This window comes from Sinocyclocheilus grahami, unplaced genomic scaffold (genome assembly GCF_001515645.1).
Source record: "Sinocyclocheilus grahami isolate Dianchi unplaced genomic scaffold, SAMN03320097.WGS_v1.1 scaffold367.1, whole genome shotgun sequence".
In the NCBI taxonomy this organism is placed as follows: Eukaryota; Metazoa; Chordata; class Actinopteri; order Cypriniformes; family Cyprinidae; genus Sinocyclocheilus; species Sinocyclocheilus grahami.
The window spans coordinates 62,996-75,517 of NW_015505546.1; positions in this window are offsets into that span (position 1 = coordinate 62,996).

Below are 12,522 nucleotides of genomic sequence, written 5' to 3' on the forward strand. Positions count from 1 at the left end.
TTTGATCAACCATCACAGGATAGAACACGCAGGATTGTGGGTATCAAGGCAGCTTGATATCGACCAGATGAGGTATCTCAGGAGGCAGGAATTTAAGCTAATTTTGGATTTGACATGTCTCGATGACTTCCTACCTTGAAATGTGTCCTCCAAAGGCAGCATTTTCCAGTTTTGGATGCAGCCGTCAGTTCAGCGTTGATTCTGTTCCTGTATCAGACATGCTTGTTCTGTCTAGTCGTATTGGAAATATGCTCGTTCTTAAGCTTGATCATTATTGGGAACATGCTTGTTCTTAAGTTATAGCTGTATTGTTGGGAACACGCTTGTCCCAGAGCTATCTGGTTGTTATTGTTCTAAAAGCTGTAGTTGTATTGGGAGCATGCTTGTTCTTAAGCCACCTGGTCGTTATTGGGAACATGCTTGTTCTTAAGTTATAGCTGTATTGTTGGGAACATGCTTGTTCCAGAGCAATCCGGTCGTTATTCAGAACATGCTTGTTCTGAAAGCTGTAGTTGAATTGGAACATGTTTTTCTTAAGTCTAGCTGGTGTTATTGAGAATGCTGCTTAAGCTTTTAAGGTATTGGCAACATATTCATTGGTCAACTGCTAAAGGCAACATAATTGTTGCTACAGGTTATGTAGGTTTTGGCAACATATTTGATTGGTCATTGGTTAAGGGCAACATGCTTGTTGCTTAAGACTTTGAGATTTTGCTATCAGTTTGTGTTGGGGGATATCAGCATATGGTTTTGTTTTGGGGGGTTATCGCTGCTTTCATCCATGTTAGGCTGCATGGATGCGCAGGGAGTTCTTGCCCAGAACAGAATCATACCGCCAATCCAAACTGTATGCTAATTGCCAATCATCTTTGACGATAGTGGTCCTGACAGAAATCTAGCGTAGCGTTAGTTCTGGCAGGTCACGTTAGTCAAGCTCGCATCAGCTGACTTTCAGCTGATCCCCATCAACCTATGGGAATACAACACCTATCTAAGCATTCATATATAAGGTCCCTCAGTATTATCAGCAGTTTTTGCATTGCTCAATGGTTAATTACCCTCCTCCATCCCCAACTCCTCCTCTGTCAGTCAGGATTTAGCCTTCTGATTCTCCTTTGAATCAGTCTAATTCTAAAATGTGTACATAACATTATTGAACTTTAACGATATCTGCATACATTTATGTTGGTTCTGTGCTGTTTACCCTGGGGGGGTTATCGCTGCTCTCCCTGCTCTCATCCATGCTAGGCTACATGGATGCGCAGGGAGTTCTTGCCCAGAACAGAATCATACCGCCAGTCCAAACTGTATGCTAATTGTCAATCATCTTTGACGATAGTGGTCCCAACAGAAACAGTCAAACTTGTGTGTGAATGTGGGTGAGAGAGTAAGTTTGTGATTGTGTGTGTGTATGTATGTATGCATGTATGTGTGTGTGTGTGAGAGAGAAGGAATGTACTGAATGAGTGTGTGTAGCCTGTGGACTACATTGCAGAGGTCTCTTTAGCTACTGATGCCTTTAAGCACAACAAGTTTTCAAAACGTGCAGCATTTAAGCATCGTCGATGGGGCTGGTTTGTCAGTCCAGCAAAGGAAAATAAACGCTCTACTGGAGCTGAGGATGGGATTATCGTGTTAAACCTTGCAAAAAGGTGTTTGATTAGGGGATACTGCTCCAAAGATGTCAAATCTCTCCTTTGATCCTCAAAGTAGTGCAAACACTCTAGCTCTGCCTTGCTCTGAGTTGGCTTCTGGAAAATGTCCACATCCTCTGTGAAGACAAAGAAGTCATCCTCTTCCTCTGTTGCAGCAGCTGAACTTGAAGTCTCACTCTCTTTTACAAGCCCAAGATCTGTGGCAGTCTAAAGCATTAATTCATGAATCCTTCTTTTTGTACATGCCATTTGTGGGGGAAGCCATCGCATTTTAAAGTATGGATGCGTCACACTTGCCAGGATTGCTTCACTGACTTCTGGGCGAAGCTCTAGAAAGGCACTGAGTGCTAGAAACCATCAACAACAGCATTCAAGAGGTGAGAGCAGTATCGCAGATTGGTGGCATGCAAACCTTCAAGTTTTGCCTCGACAGCAAATAGGTTAGGAATCAGTTCTGCATAGTGGCATGGTGACTGGGCTTGTAATCGGTCAAGGCCTCAAGACTTTTGTGTACTCCTCTATGTAATCCAGCTCCGCATCCTTAAATGTTGGAAGGTTCAACTTTGTCATGACGTCAGCAGGTCTCTCTTGCATGGTTGATAGCTGATTAAGGCTGTCATAAAGAGTTCCACCGTGTCGCGCAAGGTGTCATCAACCTGCATTTAAACTCATTAGACAGCACTTAAGCTGTTTTGGGTCTTCCTGATACATTCCACAGAGCAGAACATTTTCCCATTGCTGAGTTATTGAGGGGTGACAGAGTAGAATTGTCCTTCATTGCTATTTGGCATCTGTTGTAGCCACTAAACTGAGGGTATGGCATGCACACCGCAGATGAGTGGGCAACATTAACCCAGTCTTATTATCTTCTGAGTCCGAGTAGTCTATGGTCACAAAACTAAGCTCATCCCCATCATTGTAATTTTCTTCATCCACACACTGCTGACACATTGAATTCTTTGAACGCCTTCACAAAGTTGGCCCCATTATCTGTAACTTGCTACAATGCATTCATGGGACAACCCATACTCTGAGTGAATTTCATGCAATATCTCTGCTATTCGATTATATGTGTGTGGACTGGGGAAATGGCGGCATGCAAGGGCAGGGGATTGATGCTCCAATGTGTCTGGCTTCATCCAGTGTGCCGTCACACCAAAAAAGCTAGACCCACTAGTAGACCAAATGTCAGCTGTGACAGATGCCTCACACCTTTCAAAATTGCTTTTAAACAATTAACTTTTGAGGAAAAGTCCTCATCAGTCCTCCTCCCTAGAGTTCGTGATATAACAGATGTTTGTGGGCTTAGTTCCGAATCAGTTCGATGAATTCTTTCAGTTCAACAGTTGAAAGAGCATGCATCCCTTTAACCACATAGGCAACGATAAGATCATCTACTTTCTTTTGTGAGATCTGAGAGTGCCCTGTAAACAGCTTGGTCTGCCTGTGTATTGTAACAGGTGTCTTTTTCTTCCCAATACTGAAATCAGGTTTATGTTGCTCAAATTCCGGAAGTACATCAGCATGCATCCTCTTCAAGTGAGTTTTGAAGTTTGTAGTTGCTTGCATAGAACCAGATATTATGTTTCTCTTCTTTGTGCACAGTTTACATTCACCTTGAACTTGCCCCGATTCTGTTTGTTTTACAATTTGGAAATAGGCATCCAATATTTCTGATCTCACTGTACACTCAGCAGTGCTTGTGCTTGGAGCAGGATCTTCCCCTAACACAGCTAACGTCTCATCTCAGGTCAGAGCTGGGAAATAAACAGGTGGAGCCTTTACTAACTAGATATTACATGTTAAGTATATAATAAAATAAATGTTATCCACATAAACATATTTAGATATGCAGCATAGTGGCAGAGTTAAAGTGTATGTTCCTAACATCCTAAACTATTTTTCAAAGGGTTCCTTAATGATTTAGTAGTTCATCACAGAATTCCTTTTATACTGTACAATTGATTTTGTGATCATTGTCTTGTTTTGAGTAGCTTTTGAGGAATCTATGCCATTAATGGAATTTAACTACAAAAGGCAGGTCCTTTGTGGAAAGCCATACCTTCTGACCACACACATACTGAGGGGCAGGAGTCCTGTGACGATCAGCCGTTGCTTTAGTCCATCTGGAAGCCCGGGCCAAGACCTCCTTAGCCCTCCTCCAGGTGCAACGACATCGACGGATGAAGGCCAAGGTAGACAGGACCACAGCTTTGGGTTCCTGAGCACAGAAAAGGGGTGGTTGATAACCTATGGAGCATTGAAAGGAAGGCATACCTGTGGACACTACCGGCAGGGAGTTGTGGGAATATTCGACCCATGGTAGCTGCTGACTCCAGGAGATCGGGAGATGTTTTAAGCTGTTTGTTGCTGCTGTGTGTTTTGAGTTTGAGCTCCGTCAAGTTAATTCTTTATTGTCTTTTTTTTTTTTCTTAAAATCAATTTTATATACCATCATTTTCGTTTCTATAACGTGTGAATATATTCCCTATCGTATTCTACAACAAAAAGAGAACGCCTTGTTATATGACTAGCAACATGGGCACTATCTTCTCGAATACATTAGAAGCTGTTGCCCCCATCAAATTGAAACAGGTTAGAGAAAAACTTACTGCTCCATGGTACAACAGTAATACCCATTCTTTCAAGAAAAAAAACTCGTAGCCTTGAGCGCAAAGGTTAGCTCCTGCGTACCTAACTAGTCTTCTACCACGCTACAATCCATCACGCTCCCTAAGATCGCAAAACTCTGGACTTTTGGTAGTACCTAGGATAGCAAAGTCCACTAATATCTGAAATCTGATACCTGGGGAAGAAAAGGGAGACGAGAAAATCATCATCCTACCAAGATTTCTGACTTCATTCCCATTCAAAAGAATGTTGGGGGAAGTGAGTCGGACTCGTAACTCAAAGGTTGCGAGTTCGAGTCTCAGGTCCGGCAGGATTTGTAGGTGGGGGGAGGGAATGGACAGCGCTCTCTTCCACCTTCAATACCACGACTGAGGTGCCCTTGAGCAAGGCACCGAACCCCCAACTGCTCCCCGGGCGCCGCAGCATAAATAGCTGCCCACTGCTCCGGGTGTGTGTTCACTGCTGTGTGTGTGCACTTAGGATGGGATAAATGCAGAGCACTAATTCCTAGTATGGGTAACCATACTTGGTCACATGTCACGTCCCTTTCACTAAAGGAGGTAGAGCTTTTTCGCATTTGTCTCCCAAACTCTGGAATAGCCTTCCTGATAATGTTCGGGGTTCAGACACACTCTCTCTGTTTAAATCTAGATTAAAGACACATCTCTTTGGCCAAGCATTCAAATAATGCATCTCATAATCTTGTACTGCAGTTATATCTGATCAAATGCACATTATTATTCTTTAGTTTGGGTTAAACAAATACATTTTACTTGGTTGGGACAGCAGCTACGCTAATTATGTTTCTCTATTTCTGCCATGGGATTAATATCCCGTGGTAACTAGGATTTACACAAGCCTCAGTCTGGATCCAGAACACCTGAGAAGAGATGATGCCAACCCCTCAGATGATGCCAACCCTGAAACCACATACAGAACTACCACATTTTGCTATAAGTTTGATTGCATCATATAATAATTGCTGTTAATAGTGTTCGTCTGTTTGATTACGTCTTTAATTGATTTTTCCGTACATTTCAGCCATATGTACATTAACTGACAGTCACCACTGATAAGCTACCACTAAATATTGTAGAAACTTAATTTGCTGTAAAGTTGATTTGCAATGATTTGTATCGTGAAAAACGCTATACAAATAAACTTGAATTGAGATCGGACAGTGTGATGCCAGGCAGCGGAGAGGCCTCTCGAGATCCTGGTTGGCTCGCTCGGATTGCCCATTGTTCTGAGGGTAAAAAAAAAACCTGAAGACAGACTCGTCAAGGCTCTGATCTGTCTACAGCACTCTTTCAAAAACCAGGAGACAAACTGCGGTCCTTTGTCGGAGACCACATCCGGAAGATGTGGTCCTGTGCGGTCTCTTTGGCGAAGGGGAGCATGGGCAAGGGAATAAAATGGGCCACTTTGGAGAAGCGAGCCACCACCATCAGAATCGCAGTGTTGCCTCTCGATGGAGGAAGGCCAGAGACAAAATCAAGGGCCAGGCGTGACCAAGGACGAGAGGGAATGGGCAGAGTCGGTAACAGACCAACGGGAGACTGGTAAGAAGTGTTATTGAAACCAGTGTGTTAAAGATGTTTTATGTTATTAATAAGTTTTAAAAAGTGATATCCATACTAAATAAGAAAGGAACATGCGAGTATTCTACAACATGTATTATACAATGTTTTTGCTCAAGTACCATGGTTTCATGCCTTTTTTGAAAGGCTTTTCTAATGCTTTAGATGCAACAGAATGTGGATTTTCAACATCCAACAGGAAATTAAAGAGTTATATCAGCTTTGCTTCAACTGTTTATTTCCATTTTCTTAGGTTAGGTTACAGATTATTTTTTGACTCACATAAATAGATATAGAATAAACCTTATCGTCCATACTTTTCCCCTGTACAGACCTGCAGATAAAATCCAAACATAATTTTTGTAGGAATTATGTGAGCACAAAACTCGCATGTAAATTCAAGAGGCCTATTACCCAGAAAGCAGTTACACATCAAATAAGAGAATGCAAACATGTCCATTCCATGGATATATATTTTTTATAACCATCTTCTTTAAAAGAAGATATATTATTTATTACCATCTTCTTTAAATGGAGAATGATGTGTTTTATAAGTTCAATAAGCTTAAAGCTGCAGTCCATAAATTGCCACTTTGTCGCCACCTCTGTTTGAAAACCTGGAACTGCAGCTGTGTGCGGAATTATCTAGCTTGCGTGGGTTGTGAGTCGGCGCGGCTCCAGCACGGATGAATCTAATGTTCTGAAGAGTATGTGTGGCAGTCAGTCACCGCACCGGTGTGGATATTTACTGTACTTCGCAATCACAGATTCTTGCCTAAGTCTTGGAATATGACCCAAATAAGAATTTTCACTGTATATTGCCATCTGAACAAGTAACAAGTTTGCCACGTTTGTTCTGACCAACTGAAGAAAAAAGCATTACCATAAGTCTCACTACCAATGGTGATTAAATCTAAAGATCGGTTAGCTCATATCACATCAAACCGTTCAAATTATTATTATTGTTATACTTTACTCTCAAATGATTAATGTTAACAACATCAGCATTGGTGACTATGAGTAGTGTGTATTAGCATGTAGATTTCAATTTCTGCACAGTCTAATCTAATTGTCATACTCTTTGAATTTCATATTAAGAAATTATTTTAACCCAAAAAGCTAATTATGCTCCCTTCGAACTGGTTTTCTTTCAAATACAAATCTTTGTAATCCCAGGCTATCTGTAATCAGAAGCACATTTATAACTGGAATATAATTTAATTTCATTCACATGTGTTGCTTAAACACATAATCCTTTCTGGATTACAATCCGCCATCAAAATGATACATTTAATTATTCTGGCTGCTGTGAGAAAAGGCTATAAACGATCCGCCACCTGCAGGATCCTCACATGCGATAGCCTACTAGCCGGGACAACTTCTTTATGTTTACCGAAGTGACATGATGCAACAGCATGCTCAAATTTCCCGCGAAAACCTACCTGTACCACTCAAATTAGAAAACATTATTACAAGCTAACCGTTGTGAATCGGGCTAAAGTAAGTGATAGTTTTGAACACTGGCTGGTTATGTACTTGCTCAAATATTGATTTCGGGTCATTTTTAACCAAAAAAACGTATGGACTGCAGTTTTAATAAATAAATGTTTAAAATGTATGATTATGCTGTCATATATAATTATTTTATGTATTACCATATTCTTTAAAATAGAGAAGTCTCTTTTTAGCTTGAATTGTTTATGTGTATGCTTGTTTATATGATTTATCAGGACACAAATTTGTATAATGACATGGGTATTACACTGATACAACTACGTAAATGTGGTTTACGAGTATATTTGAGTCATCACAATTAAAATACAAATATTTTTTATAAAAAATATAAATATGCAGAAAGTTTTGTTTGATGGGTAGGTGTACAGTTTGAAAATAAAACAAAATAAAAATATTATGCCCATGGAGTGTCTCCAGAAAACATAAAAAACAGTGTGTGTGTGTTTGTGGTTCCTTGTAGTAATACATCAAATGATTGACCTGAGCAAAATTTGTCCCCATGATCATAACAGCTTTTTAATATTATAAATTATGTTTTTGAAAATATAAAAATGCAGAAAGTTTACTGGGACGGGTAGGTTTAGGGGATGATACAATATCAAATTCATTAATATAATGTAAATATAAATATAAAAGTTTCTTAATATAATGTAGAAACTTTAATTTTCTGTGAAGCTGCTTTGCAATGATTTGTATCGTGAAAAGTGCTATACAAATAAACATGAATTGAATTAAATTATGTCTATGGAAAGCCTCCATAAAACATGGAAATTTGACATGTCCAGACATGTCAGGGTCCACAATATCCCTTTTCATTTGGCCTGTTAAAATACTTTTTTCCCCTTTACTTATTTTGACGTCGCTGGTTCCTCATTACATTCGATAACTTTCTTACATGACAAACTCTTTTTTTCCTACTCCTTTTAAATATTTACTGACGCCTAAAACTAGTGTAAATGTTTTGCTTTGTTTTATATCGTGTGTAATCCCATAATTGATTTATATTAATTTAATTTAAAAGAAGCGAATAAGACCCTTTTACTCGGACGTTTGAGTGTGTGTGGGTGTGTGTGTGAGTGAGTGAGTGAGTGAGAGAGAACATGGACTATGAGCCCACACTATGCTTCTGTCTCTGAAAATGGTTTTACGTATTTTTTTGATATTGTCCTTAAAATCAACCAATATCTTTCTCACTTCCCCATAGAGAGAGAGAGGGAAGGGGGAGAGACTATAACACATCCTGTTATGGAATGTGTCCGGATACCCCACATGTGGTCAGCAAATGCCTCGGATGAGGAAGTAAAAAAATGCAAATAAAAAGTTCATTTATGGCCTGTCACCGATCGAAACTGATCAGTCTTCACAGTGACCCCCCTGGAGGATACACGAAATGAACACGGGTCAATGCTGGTATTCCAAATATGCCAATCTGGAAATTATTATGTGGTCACGAGGTCATCATCAATCCAAAAAAAGTTTACACAATGTCCTGGGTATGGACTACTGTTATTGCATCCTGTTATTCTGTCTCAGGATGGTTGTAATGCTAGTCATATCATATTAAATAAAGGATTAAACTACTACTACTATTAATAATACAATATAATTAACAGAATGCTTTGAAAACAAAACAAATAAACATTTTAAAATATCTGGAATAAAACCTTATATATGCTTTGTGGTATGGTGTATACTTATTCTGTTTGAATAACTTAAGAAATTATAATCTTTTAACCCATGCATACCTCGGGTCTTTAGCGACCCTGGACATCATTCTCTACCCACTCCCTCCTTCATTTTTTTTTTTAAAGTTAGACATCAACTTTCTTAGTAGTCCTCAATCTATTAATTATAAACAATATAACAAGAAAAAAAAATAGTAAAATATAAAAGAATGCCAGCTTTCTGATGTTTTTTTTGTAAAAAAAAAAAAAAAAGTGTATAGGGTCGCTAGAGACACAAGGTATGTAATTGTGTAAGTATTTTTTCCTGCCCAACTATATTTACATATCTGATGACTCAATATGTGCAATGCATCTTTTTTCCTCAAGGTTGTAAGATTATTGATGCCATTTGGCTAGATCAGAAGAAGGTCACCGTCTGAAAAAACAAACGGGTAAAACGGAATGATCAAACACTCACCTAAATTTAATGAGTAACAAACAACTCTCTTAACCCTTTTCATTTTTGGAGTCAGATGAATAAAAGAGGTAAAACACAAGAAAATGTATTTAATTTAATATTGTTGTGCTGTATAAAAGGAAAGACAGCAACACGTGAGAACCCTTCTTCCGGATCACTGGCTACCGTCGTTGGACCAGTGGGCGGACCTTACAAGGTGGATCTGTTTGATACACAATGATGACGTGACGTTTCGCTCATAATTACCTCAGGCATAAAACAAACGAATATCATCAGCAAAAATTGAAGTGGTTTGAATGGCTTTACTGCATAGCAATTACTATACGCAATGAAATATAAATGCCACTGTCATTTGATGATGATGTTGTGAATAAGCTGCCAGTGTTCAAAATATTGAATATGAAGTAATTGAAAACAATAGTTTTGAGAATATGTTTGAGATTGTGAATATGAGCCAGATGCTGAATGTACTGTGGAAGTGCGCTCTGACGATGATAGCGATGGTAAAATCATCTGCTCAAACTGAACCCTTTTAAGTTTCAAAAGGTAATGAAATATGCTTTATTTTATTCTTCTGTATAATTGTTCTTAAAATATCAAGAGAGTTTTTTGCTATTGAAGCAGTTAGAGGTCAATCCATATAACAAAGAGTGAAAAATTTAAGGGGGTCTGAATACTTTCCGTACCCACTGTATATAGGTCCGGGACTTCGGGTCGCTAAAGACCCGAATATGCAATAATGATTGGGGAAACATTCATGCTTTTAAGGGTTAAACAATGTAAATAAGCAGTTTTAAAATGTAGCATTTCCTGCTAATAAGGCTATATGCATTACATTACACATTGCATAACACCCTGATGATATGGAGCTGTGTATAGGCCCAGGCCAGTCAGAATGCCCATGTTCACAATGACCCCTGTTGAGATCCAAAAGCTCATAGAATGTGCACATGATCATTGGAAAAGGACCTCAGTGCAGTGGAAGGTTGCCTGGTCTGATGAGTCATATTGCCTTTTACATCACATCCATGTATGTGTTCACCATTTACTTAGAGAAGTTGTAGAAAAACATTCCTGTGGACCACTTGGTTAACACGAGAGTGGAGTTTTGGTTAAAGTCAAATATCTGAGATGTGTGAAACCACAAGGCTGTGTATCAGATCAGGCAAAGCAGTAGAGTGTGCTCCAACATACTTAAAGGATAATAAAGTGTTTGTTTTTTTAATTGAAAACAAATCCAATTATCTTTTCATTTCAGCTATATCTCCCAGCCTTTAAAATGAATACAGTATTGGTTATAGTACTGCTAATTACATAAGAGTAATTTCATGATCTTGCACTCTATAGTTACATTTGATGAAACAATGCCCAGTGATCACATGCTTACTGCATGTACATTAACTTATTCAAAGAACCTTAAAGCTTTCTAAAAGCAAAACGTTTCTCTCTGAAGAGTCTTGCTGAAGTACACAGCGGTGACATGGAACTGAAGGTTATTAACAACGTTATAATGATATTCATTGTTGATAGGAACCTTTAGGAAGGCTTTAATATTTTTTTCTGCATTTTCCCAGACTTGTCTCTCTGATCCATTTTCGGGAACCAAATTCACACACTTTTCTGTTTCTTTGGGGAGACGGGGTTTTGTACTATCATAAATTCTCATTGCTTTGCATCTGGATGTCTGTTTCATTGAACAGAGATGCACAATGGAAATCTACACATCAAATGCATGTACTGTATGGCAGTCCACCTTTTAAGTTGGTTGTCAGTGGAATCTGGGTTATTTGTTTATGTATTTTTTAATTTCTACCAAATTAATTTGATTATGTTTCTGCTTAATTTGCAGTTTTAGTGTCGATCTTGTGTGTGTTTGCTGCACTCTCAGGACAAGGTAAGTACAGAAACACTGTGATTATACTTTAGATATTGAGGCATGTTTTATTTAGAGGCATCTATTACAGGTTTTATTGTGTCAACTAATACTGCTACAAAATGCATCAGTAAAATAAATGATTGAATGAATCAGTTATGTCTAATTAATATCAGTTCTGTCAGGACCACTATGGGGGGGGGGGGGAGGGTGAGGGGGCCCGGCCACCTCGGTCACTGTGCCTCCTCACCTCTGGTACCGTCTCCGTAGTGGGCGCCCTGATTTTAGTCGGTGAAGCAAGGTACTGCCCTGGGAAGGTTTCCCAGGCTGTTAAATACACAGATTAAAAGCGAAATGTTTTCATTTCGGTTCGTTCAGGTTATGCAGAGCGAAATAAGAATTATTTCTAAATGCAACACCGTTCTTATTATCTTTGCTATTATTCTTGAATTTTCAAACTGGTAACACTTTGCAGTTTTATGACCAAAAATTAGGAGTAGTCTATTTTATGTTTCAGCTGTTTGATCGCGCCAGCGCCTCACGCACACACTAAGCTACTGCATTCATTGGAAACAGCACATCCGTTCACCATGCTTTTCGGCGTGAGACCCGGTCCACTGTGGCATATTTTTGCTCATTATGATATTTTTCCATCGATACTGGAACGTGCGTGAACTACAAAGCCTATTTTACCTAATAAGGCTAATAGTTTAGCTTCAGCTACATCACGAATATGGACACATTTGGATTTGTGCCTGAGAGAAGTAAGCCCAACTTTACCTCACGTTTCTTTATAAATTAATTTGTTTTGGCATGTTTATTGCCAAGCATATATTATATACTGCAATTATATTTATCCATTAGAATGATATATTTTTAAATTCTTATTCTGTTCTGATATGGTTAAATTTAAAGGATTTGTTGTAAAGTGAGGGGAACTAAATTATCCTATAGTGTTTATAATGTTGGTACATTACAACATTATTAGGCCTGCCATTATAATTTCTGAAAATGCAACTTATAAGAGACGGATCTTTTTTTTATTTTCCTCAACAAACAAAAAAAAGTTTGTTTTTAAAAGCATGCAGCAAACGAAAATATGCGATTAATCTGTTAAAATTTGTTA